Source organism: Amblyraja radiata, chromosome 9 (genome assembly GCF_010909765.2).
Source record: "Amblyraja radiata isolate CabotCenter1 chromosome 9, sAmbRad1.1.pri, whole genome shotgun sequence".
NCBI classification, from domain to species: Eukaryota; Metazoa; Chordata; class Chondrichthyes; order Rajiformes; family Rajidae; genus Amblyraja; species Amblyraja radiata.
This window is the reverse complement of record NC_045964.1, coordinates 55344274-55352789: the sequence shown is the minus strand read 5'-3', so window position 1 is coordinate 55352789 and position 8516 is coordinate 55344274. Positions and strand designations below refer to the sequence as shown.

The 8516-nt window shown below is 48.3% G+C and overlaps 1 long non-coding RNA gene across 1 annotated transcript; it reads left to right on the top strand.

The window, feature by feature from the left end:
- The first annotated feature begins 858 nt into the window (after positions 1-858).
- On the top strand, positions 859-8218 carry LOC116977349. Its single transcript, XR_004413202.1, has 3 exons — positions 859-941; positions 2724-2775; positions 8112-8218. It is a non-coding gene; the product is annotated as an uncharacterized LOC116977349 (long non-coding RNA).
- The last annotated feature ends 298 nt before the right edge of the window (positions 8219-8516 follow it).

Sequence of the window (8516 nt, the reverse complement as noted above, 5' to 3'; positions counted from 1 at the left end):
ATGACATGAACATGAGTACCCTCCACTCACATATTGGCGCAGAGGTCTTGTGGGGAGGAATTGGGGGTGAAGTGGGCGAGTCAGGTAACTGGTGGGCAGAGCTCCAATATGCAACATTACGTAGCTTAGAGCAATTGAACATCGGACAACAGTACCGGAACAGGACATAATGTCTGTGACGAACATGATGCCAAGATAAACTCATCTTCTCTGCAGGCACATGATGAATTGGAACTGGAATTGGAATTTCTTCCCAGCTGATATCAGGCAACTGAACCATCCTACCACAACTAGAGAGCAGTCCTGAACTATCTACCTCTTTGGTTACCCTTGGACTATCTTTGATGGGACTTTACTGGCTTTATCTTGCACTAAAAGTTATTTGCTTATCATGTATCTATCCACTGTGATCGGCTCGATAGTAATCATGTATTGTCTTTCCGCTGAATGGTTAGCACGCAACAAAAGCTGTTCACTGCACCTCGGTACACGTGACAATAAACCAAACTAAACGATACTCCAGGAAGCAGTGTAATGCATGGTGTCTCCAGTGAGCAGTAATGCATGGGTTCTCCAACAAGCATTGTAATGCACGGTGTGATGCATAGTGTCTCCAGCGAGCAGTGTATTGCATGGGATCTCCAACAAGCATTGTAATGTGTGGTGTGATGCATGGTGTCTGCATCAAGCAGTACAGAGCCCTAGTGATATCACACCTGTGTGGTATCACTAATGTGCAGTTTTGGTCCCCTAATTTGAGGAAGGACATGTAGCGTAATGCACAATATGATATACCAGTGAGGGCCATTCCCGCTGAGATGCAGGGATTTGTTGCTGACTGCATTGCTCTTTCTCGCCCGGCAGTTGGAGGAGCAGCTGAAGGTACACCGCAGGGAGCTGGACAAGAAGGACGAGCTCATCAGAACCCTGACCCTTCTCAGGTGAGCGATGTCGTTTTTAAATTTAGAGATACAGCGTGGAAACGGGCCCTTTGGCCCACTGAGTCCATGCCGACCAGCACTACCTCACACACACTGGGGATAATTTACAATTTTACCAAAGCCAATTAACCTACAAACTTGTACATCTTTGGAGGGTGGGAGGAAACCAGAACAGCCGGTCAAAACCTGCGCTGTCACAGGAAGAACGTACTAACTCCATACAGACAGCACCCATAGTCAGGATGGAGCCCGGGTCACTGGTGCTGTAAGGCAGCAACTCTACTGCTGCACCACCCTGCCGCGCCACATGCTGAACATATAAACCCCCCAGGGAATGTTCCTAACTAGAGTCAACCTAAGGACACAAGGAACTGCAGATGCTAGTTTACAACAAAAAAAAACCCACCAAGTGTTGGAGTAACTCAGCAGGTCAGGCAGCATCTGTGGAGAACATGGATAGGTGATGTTTCACAGAGTGCTGGAGTAACTCAGCGGGTCAGGCAGCATCTGTGGAGAACATGGATAGGTGATGTTTCACAGAGTGCTGGAGTAACTCAGCGGGTCAGGCAGCATCTGTGGAGAACATGGATAGGTGATGTTTCACAGAGTGCTGGAGTAACTCAGCGGGTCAGGCAGCATCTGTGGAGAACATGGATAGGTGATGTTTCACAGAGTGCTGGAGTAACTCAGCAGGTCAGGCAGCATCTGTGGAGAACATGGATAGGTGACGTTTCACAGAGTGCTGGAGTAACTCAGCGGGTCAGGCAGCATCTGTGGAGAACATGGATAGGTGAAGCTTCATGTCGGGACACATCTTCGGGTCCCAACCTGAAACATCACCTATCCATTTCCTCCAGAGATGTTGCCTGACCTGCTGAGTTACTCCAACACTTGGTGGGGTGTGTGGGCCAAATGCAGGAAAACGGGACAAGCTCAGCATACCAACATGGTCAGCATGGACAAGGTGGACCGAAGGGCCTGTTTTGGTGCTGCAACTACAGCTCGACAACTGTGTGAGGTCCTGGCTCATCCAGCAGTGGCTTGAACTCAGCAAAGCGGACGGTGCTTGGACAAGATCAGGGTGGCCAGTCCAAGTCCCGTGTGGACTCAGATCCCGGTTACACAGCGGCGTGGGAAAGTAGTGTGTAAAGCTGCACGCTCCAGTTTCAGCAGCACAGTGGCACAGCGATAGAGTTGCTGCCTCACAGCGCCAGAGACCCGGGTTCCATCATGACTGCAGGTACTGTCTGTGCGGAGTTTGCACGTTCTCCCTATGACCTGCTGAGTTTTCTTCGGGTGTTCCGGCTTCCTCCCACACTCCAAGGACGTACAGGTTTGTCGGTTAATTGGCTTCGGTTAAAGCAAAAATTGTAGATTGTCGCTGATGTGTAGGATAGTGCTAGTGTACAGGGTGATCGCTGGTTGGCACGGATTCGGTGGGCTGAAGAGCCTGTATCTGTAGGCTGAATCTCTAAATGAAAGTAAACAAAAGCAGGCCAGTAATCTTTTTGCTCTGGTATTTTATTGAATGCAATCAATCTTTAATCAATGATGTTTAATTATTAATGTTTAATGTTTTATGTATCATTCCTAACTGTCACTGTATGTCATGTTGTCACTTGCGGATGGAGCACCAAGGCAAATTCCTTGTATGTGAATACTTGGCCAATAAACTTATTCATTCATTCATTCATTCAATCCCGGAGATTCAGTCTGTTGGGCTGATTGTCGCGGTGTATTCCCAGGGTTTAATACTAACGGCCTGTGTCCTTCCTTCCACAGAGGAACTGCTGATTCAACAGTTGGTATTGTGAGTGACCTACGCCAGTCGGAGGTACGTAGTACACCTCCATGTCCATGCGGTGTTACACCGTGCCATTTTAGACCCACTTCTGCCTATCGTTTCTACATCCACCACCAACATATTCCAGGCAGCCACAACTCTTTGCATAAAAAAACATCCTCCCAAACATCGCCTATAAACATTGCCCCTCTCACCTCAAAGCTATGAGGGCCTGTCTTTGAGAAAAGGGTTGTGCTATCTACCCCATCTATGCCTCTATCTATGCCTCTTTCATACCTCGTCTCATCTCAACCTCCAGTGTTCCAGAGAAAACAAACCAAGTTTGTCAAAGTGGAGTAGATAAAATGTTCAAGAAGGAACTGCAGATGCTGGAAAATCGAAGATAGACAAAATTGCTGGAGAAACTCAGCGGGTACGGCAGCATCTATGGAGCAAAGGAAATAGGCAACGTTTCGGGCCGAGACATTGCCTATTTCCTTCGCTCCATAGATGCTGCCGTACCCGCTGAGTTTCTCCAGCAATTTTGTCTACCTTCCAAGTTTGTCAAACCTCTCCTTGCAGCTAGTACCCCATAATCCAGCCAGCATTCTGGTAAACCTCCTATGCACTCTTTCCAAAACCTCCACATCCTTCCTGTAATGAGGTTACTAGAACTGCACGTATGAGGATGTTGCCAGGACTTGAGGGCCTGAGCTATAGGGAGAGGTTGCGCAGGCCAGGAGCACGGGACACTGAGGGGTGATCTTACAGAAATGCATACATTCATGAGAATAAGATTCCCAGGGTAAGCGACTCAAGAACTAGAGGACATAGGTTTAAGTTAAATCTTATTAAGGATTTAATAAGAACCTGAGGGGAACTTTTTCACTCTGAAAGTGGTGGGTGTATGGAACGAGCTGCCAGAGAAGGTAGTTCAGACAGGTACTCTAACAACATTTAAAAGACACTTGGACAGGAAAGCTTTTGAGGGATATGGGCCAAATGTGCGAAAATAGGGCTAGCTGAGATGGGGCATCTTGCTCGGCATAGACAAGTTGGGCTGAAGGGCCTGCTTTCAGGATATCCTCCAAGATGCTGCCTGTCCTGCTGAGTTCCTCCAGCGACTTGCGTTTAAGTTAAGATTCCAGCATCTGCAGCCTCAGTGACATTCTCTGTCACCAGATCTAGTCAGTCTGAAGAAGGGTCCCGACCGGAAATGTCACCTATCCGTGTTCTCCAGAGATGCTGCCTGACCCGCTGAGTTATTCCAGCACTTGGTGTCTTTTTTTGAAATAAAAAGCTTCCCATTTTACCTTTTCACCACCAGAAGTCAGTGTTTCACAGTAAATGGATCTGTATGGGCAGGTCTCGATAATTACACTGTTATAACCTCCCGCTCATGCAGCCAAGCATCAGTTCATTGCTTTCCGCACTCAGCTCCACCTAAAACATTGTTCCTCGCCCCCTTGTAGCCTCTTTGCACTTTCATTTTTAGATGAGAGGGGATGTTATAGAAACATATACAATTCTTAAGGGATTGGACAGGCTAGATGCAGGAAAAATGTTCCCGATGTTGAGGGAGTCCAGAACCAGGGGTCACAGTTTAAGAATAAGGGGTAGACCATTTAGGACTGAGATGAGGAGAAACTTTTTCAGCCAGGGAGTTGTGAATCTGAGGAATTCTCTGCCGCAGAAGGCAGTGCAGGCCAATTCACTGGATGTTTTCGAGAAAGTCACAGTAGATTTAGCTCTTAGGGCTAACTGAATCAAGGGATATGGGGAGAAAGCAGGAACGGGGTACTGATTCTGGATCAAAAGGACTGGACATGCTAGATGCAGGAAAAATGTTCCCAATGTTGGGCGAGTCCAGAACCAGGGGCCACAGTCTTAGAATAAAGGGGAGGTCATTTAGGACTGAGGTGAGTAAAAACTTTTTCACCTGGAGAGTTGTGAATTTGTGGAATTCCCTGCCACAGAGGGCAGTGGAGGCCAAATCACTGGATATATTTAAGAGAGTTAGATAGAGCTCTAGGGGCTGGTGGAATCAAGGGATATGGGGAGAAGGCAGGCACGGGTTATTGATTGGGGACGATCAGGCATGATCAATGAATGGCGATGCTGGCTCGTAGGGCCGAATGGCCTACTCTAGCACCTACGTTCTATGTTTCTATGTTTCATCGCCACTCACAGTCCTGCCTTGTTATGCGTTGTCAGCAAACTTGGAAATACAGCACGAGACAGTCTAGAGTGAGATACTCATCGGCAATGGAACAATGACATTCATACTTGCTTCAGCTTAACAGGCACATTATCATAATAACTGAACAAATAAATATGCAATCATCAATAATACTGAAAATTATCAGCGATATTAGGTAACCAGACCATAACATTTCCACTAGTGGGAGAGTCTAGGACCAGTGGGCACAGCCTCAGAATAAAAAGACATACCTTTAGGAATGAGATGAGGAGGAATTTCTTTAGTCAGGTGGTGAATCTGTGGAGTTCATTGCCACAGATGGCTTTAATTTAGACTTTAGAGATTCAGCGTGCAAATAGGCCCTTCTACCCACCGAGCCTGTGCCAACCAGCAATCACCAATACACTAATGTTATCCTATACACTAGGGCCAATATCCAATTTTACCAAATTAACCAATTAACCTACAAACCTGTACGTCTTTGCAATGTGGGAGGAAACCGGACCAACGCACGCGGTCACAGAGAGAACATACAAACTCTGTAAGACAGCAGCTGTAGTCAGCATCAAACCCAGGTCTCTGGTGCTATGAGGCAGCAACTCTACCCCTGCGCCCCCCTGTTGCCCTGTGCCTGTGGAGGCCAAGTCAATGGGTATTTTTAATGCAGACTAACAGATACTTGATTGGTAAGACGATAGACAATAGACAATAGACAATAGGTGCAGGAGTAGGCCATTCGGCCCTTCGAGCCAGCACCGCCATTCAATGTGATCATGGCTGATCATCCCCAATCAGTACCCCGTTCCTGCCTTCTCTCCATATCTCCTGACTCTGCTATTTTTAAGAGCCCTCTCTAGCTCTCTCTTGAAGGGTGTCATGAGGTAGATGTGAGGTCAGGGACCACTCTCTCGCTGGTGAGTGGATGGCTCAGTTACCTGAAAAGGAATCTGTGAAGAAGCTGTCCCTGAATCTGGAGGTATGCATTGTCAAATGTCCTCCGTACCTCTTGCCTGATGGGAGAGGGGAGAAGAGGGAGTGACTGCGGTGAGACTGGTCCTTGATGATGCTGCTGGCCTTGCTGAGGGAGCATGGTGTAAATGGAGTCAATGGAACGGAGGTTGGTTTGTATGATGGTGTGGTCTATATGCACAACTCTCTGTAATTTCATGCGGTCTTGGATGTAGCTGTGATGCATCCCAATAGAGGACTTTGTACGGAGCATCTGTAGAGGCTGGTGAGAGTTGTTTGGGACATGCTGAACTTCCTAAGCCTTCTAAGGAAGTAGAGGCGTTGGTGTGCTTTCTTTGCCACAGTTTCAATATGGCTGGTCCAGGGCAAGTTGTTGGTGATATTTATTCCTGAGATCTTAAAGCTTTCAGCCAAGCCTACGTTGGTGCCATCAATGTATACTGGGATATGTGTACTGCTTCACTTCCTGAATTCCATCACAGTCTCCTTTATCTTGCTGACATTGAAAGTGAGAGATAGTGATCTTGGCAGTGGGTAACCAGATTCTTTTGGGCCTGTCCCACTTGGGCGACATTTTCGGCCAAAGCCTGAAAAGAGGTTGTCGCGGCGTGGTCGGGGCGTGACGCGGGGTGACGCATGTCGTGACGCGCGGTGTCTCCCTGCCGCCCCTGGATTTTGGAATGTTCAAAATCTTCAGGCGACTTCTGGGTGTGTCATCATGTTGTGCGCCCTGTCACACGCTGACGTGCGCTGTCCTGCGGGTGACGGCCGGTGACGCGGGTATAAAAAGCGCCAACTTATCCATTAAAAAGTTATTGTTCCTTAGATTTATTGTAGATAAGTTCATTTCCAATGTGATTATTACATTTCGGCGTCATCTTCTTGTGAAGGCGGGTGACGCAGAGGTTCGTAGCTTGGCGTGTCGGTGACGCGGAGTGTCGTACAACCTGACGGTTTTTAGGGCGTCAGTCGCTGACGTTCGCAGTCGACGAAAAAAATCACAAAGTGGGACAGGCCCTTTAATCACCTTCCTGTACTACGTCTTGTCATTATTTGATATCCGGCCCACGACGGTGGTGTCGTCTGCAAATTTATACATTGTGTTGGGTTGGTGTTTGGCCTCACAGCAAGCATTGTACTGGCTGCGAATTTTAAAGGAGGCATGATGACTGGGCTGTTTAAAAAAGAAATGCTGGAGAAACTCTGGAATCAATCAAAAGAAAAGCTGGAAAAATCGAAGGCAGACAAAATTGCTGGAGAAACTCAGCGGGTGAGGCAGCATCTATGGAGGCGAAGTTTCGGGTCGAGACCCTTCTTCAGACCGCCTCTTCCTTTCTTTTTTCCCCCACCCCCCACACATCAGTCTGAAGAAGGGTCTCGACCCGAAACGTCGCCTATTCCTACGCTCCATAGATGCTGCCTCACCCGCTGAGTTTCTCCAGCGTTTTTTGTCCACCTACGATGCCTGTGTTGGTGTGCTCACCTAGATTAGTTTAGTTCAGAGATACAGCGTGGCAACAGGCCCTTCGGCCCATGCCGACCAGCGGTCACCCGTTCACACAAGTTCTATGTTATCCCACTTTCTCATCCCACTCCCCACACGCTAGGAGCAATTTACAGAAGGGCCGATTAATCTACAAACCCGCACATCTTGGGGATGTGGGAGGAAACCGGAGCGCCCGGAGAAAACCCACTCGATCACAGGGGGAATGTAGAGCCGCTGCCTCACAGCGCATCCGGGTGCATTCTTGGCCTCGGCAGCTGTCTGCGTGGAGTTTGCACGTTCGAGTGGAGTTTGCCCGATGAGTTTCTCCAGCACTTTTGGCGGCCCTCTGACTATAGTGTTGTGAGTGGCTGAGAAAGTGGGATAACATAGAACGGGTGATCGATGGTAGACAAAAGTGCTGGAAAAACTCAGCGGGTGCAGCAGCATCTATGGAGCGAAGGAAATAGGCAACGGTTCGGGCCGAAACCCTTCTTCAGACCGAATCGATGATGGTCGGTGTGAACATGGTGAGCCAAAGGGCCTTGTTTCCATGCTATATCTATAAACTCTAAACTAAGCTGAATGTGCAAACTCCACACAGACAACACCCGAGGTCAGGATCGAACCCGGGTCTCTGGCGCCGTGAGGCAGCGGCTCTATCCCAGCTGCATCACTGTCGCAGGAGGTCATTGATGCTTGGCCTACCATTGACCACAGCTCCGTCTTCTTCAGGGTCGGAGGGGTGTTTCTCTTGGCCGGGACGCCCTGCCTCGTTACACGGCACTGGAGGACACATCACGGCCAGAGTACGCTGGACAACTGGTGAAGTACGAGGGCTCAGACACCGAGGTACCAAATGCTCACATCCCTCACTGATTTCCACGCCATCCACATGAAACTTCTTTAATTCAGACTAAGTTGTAACCTCTTCACGAGTTGAGTTTAGTTTATATTTGTCACGTCTACCCAGGTACGTTGAAAGCTTTTTTGTTGTCGTGTCCTATCCAGTCAGCAGAAAGACTGCGCATGATTACAAGTCAGCCGGCTACAGTGTACAGATACATGATAAAGGGAACAAGGTTTAGTCCAATCAAAGGTAGTCCAAGGTTCTTCAATGAGGTGGATGGGAGGTCAGGA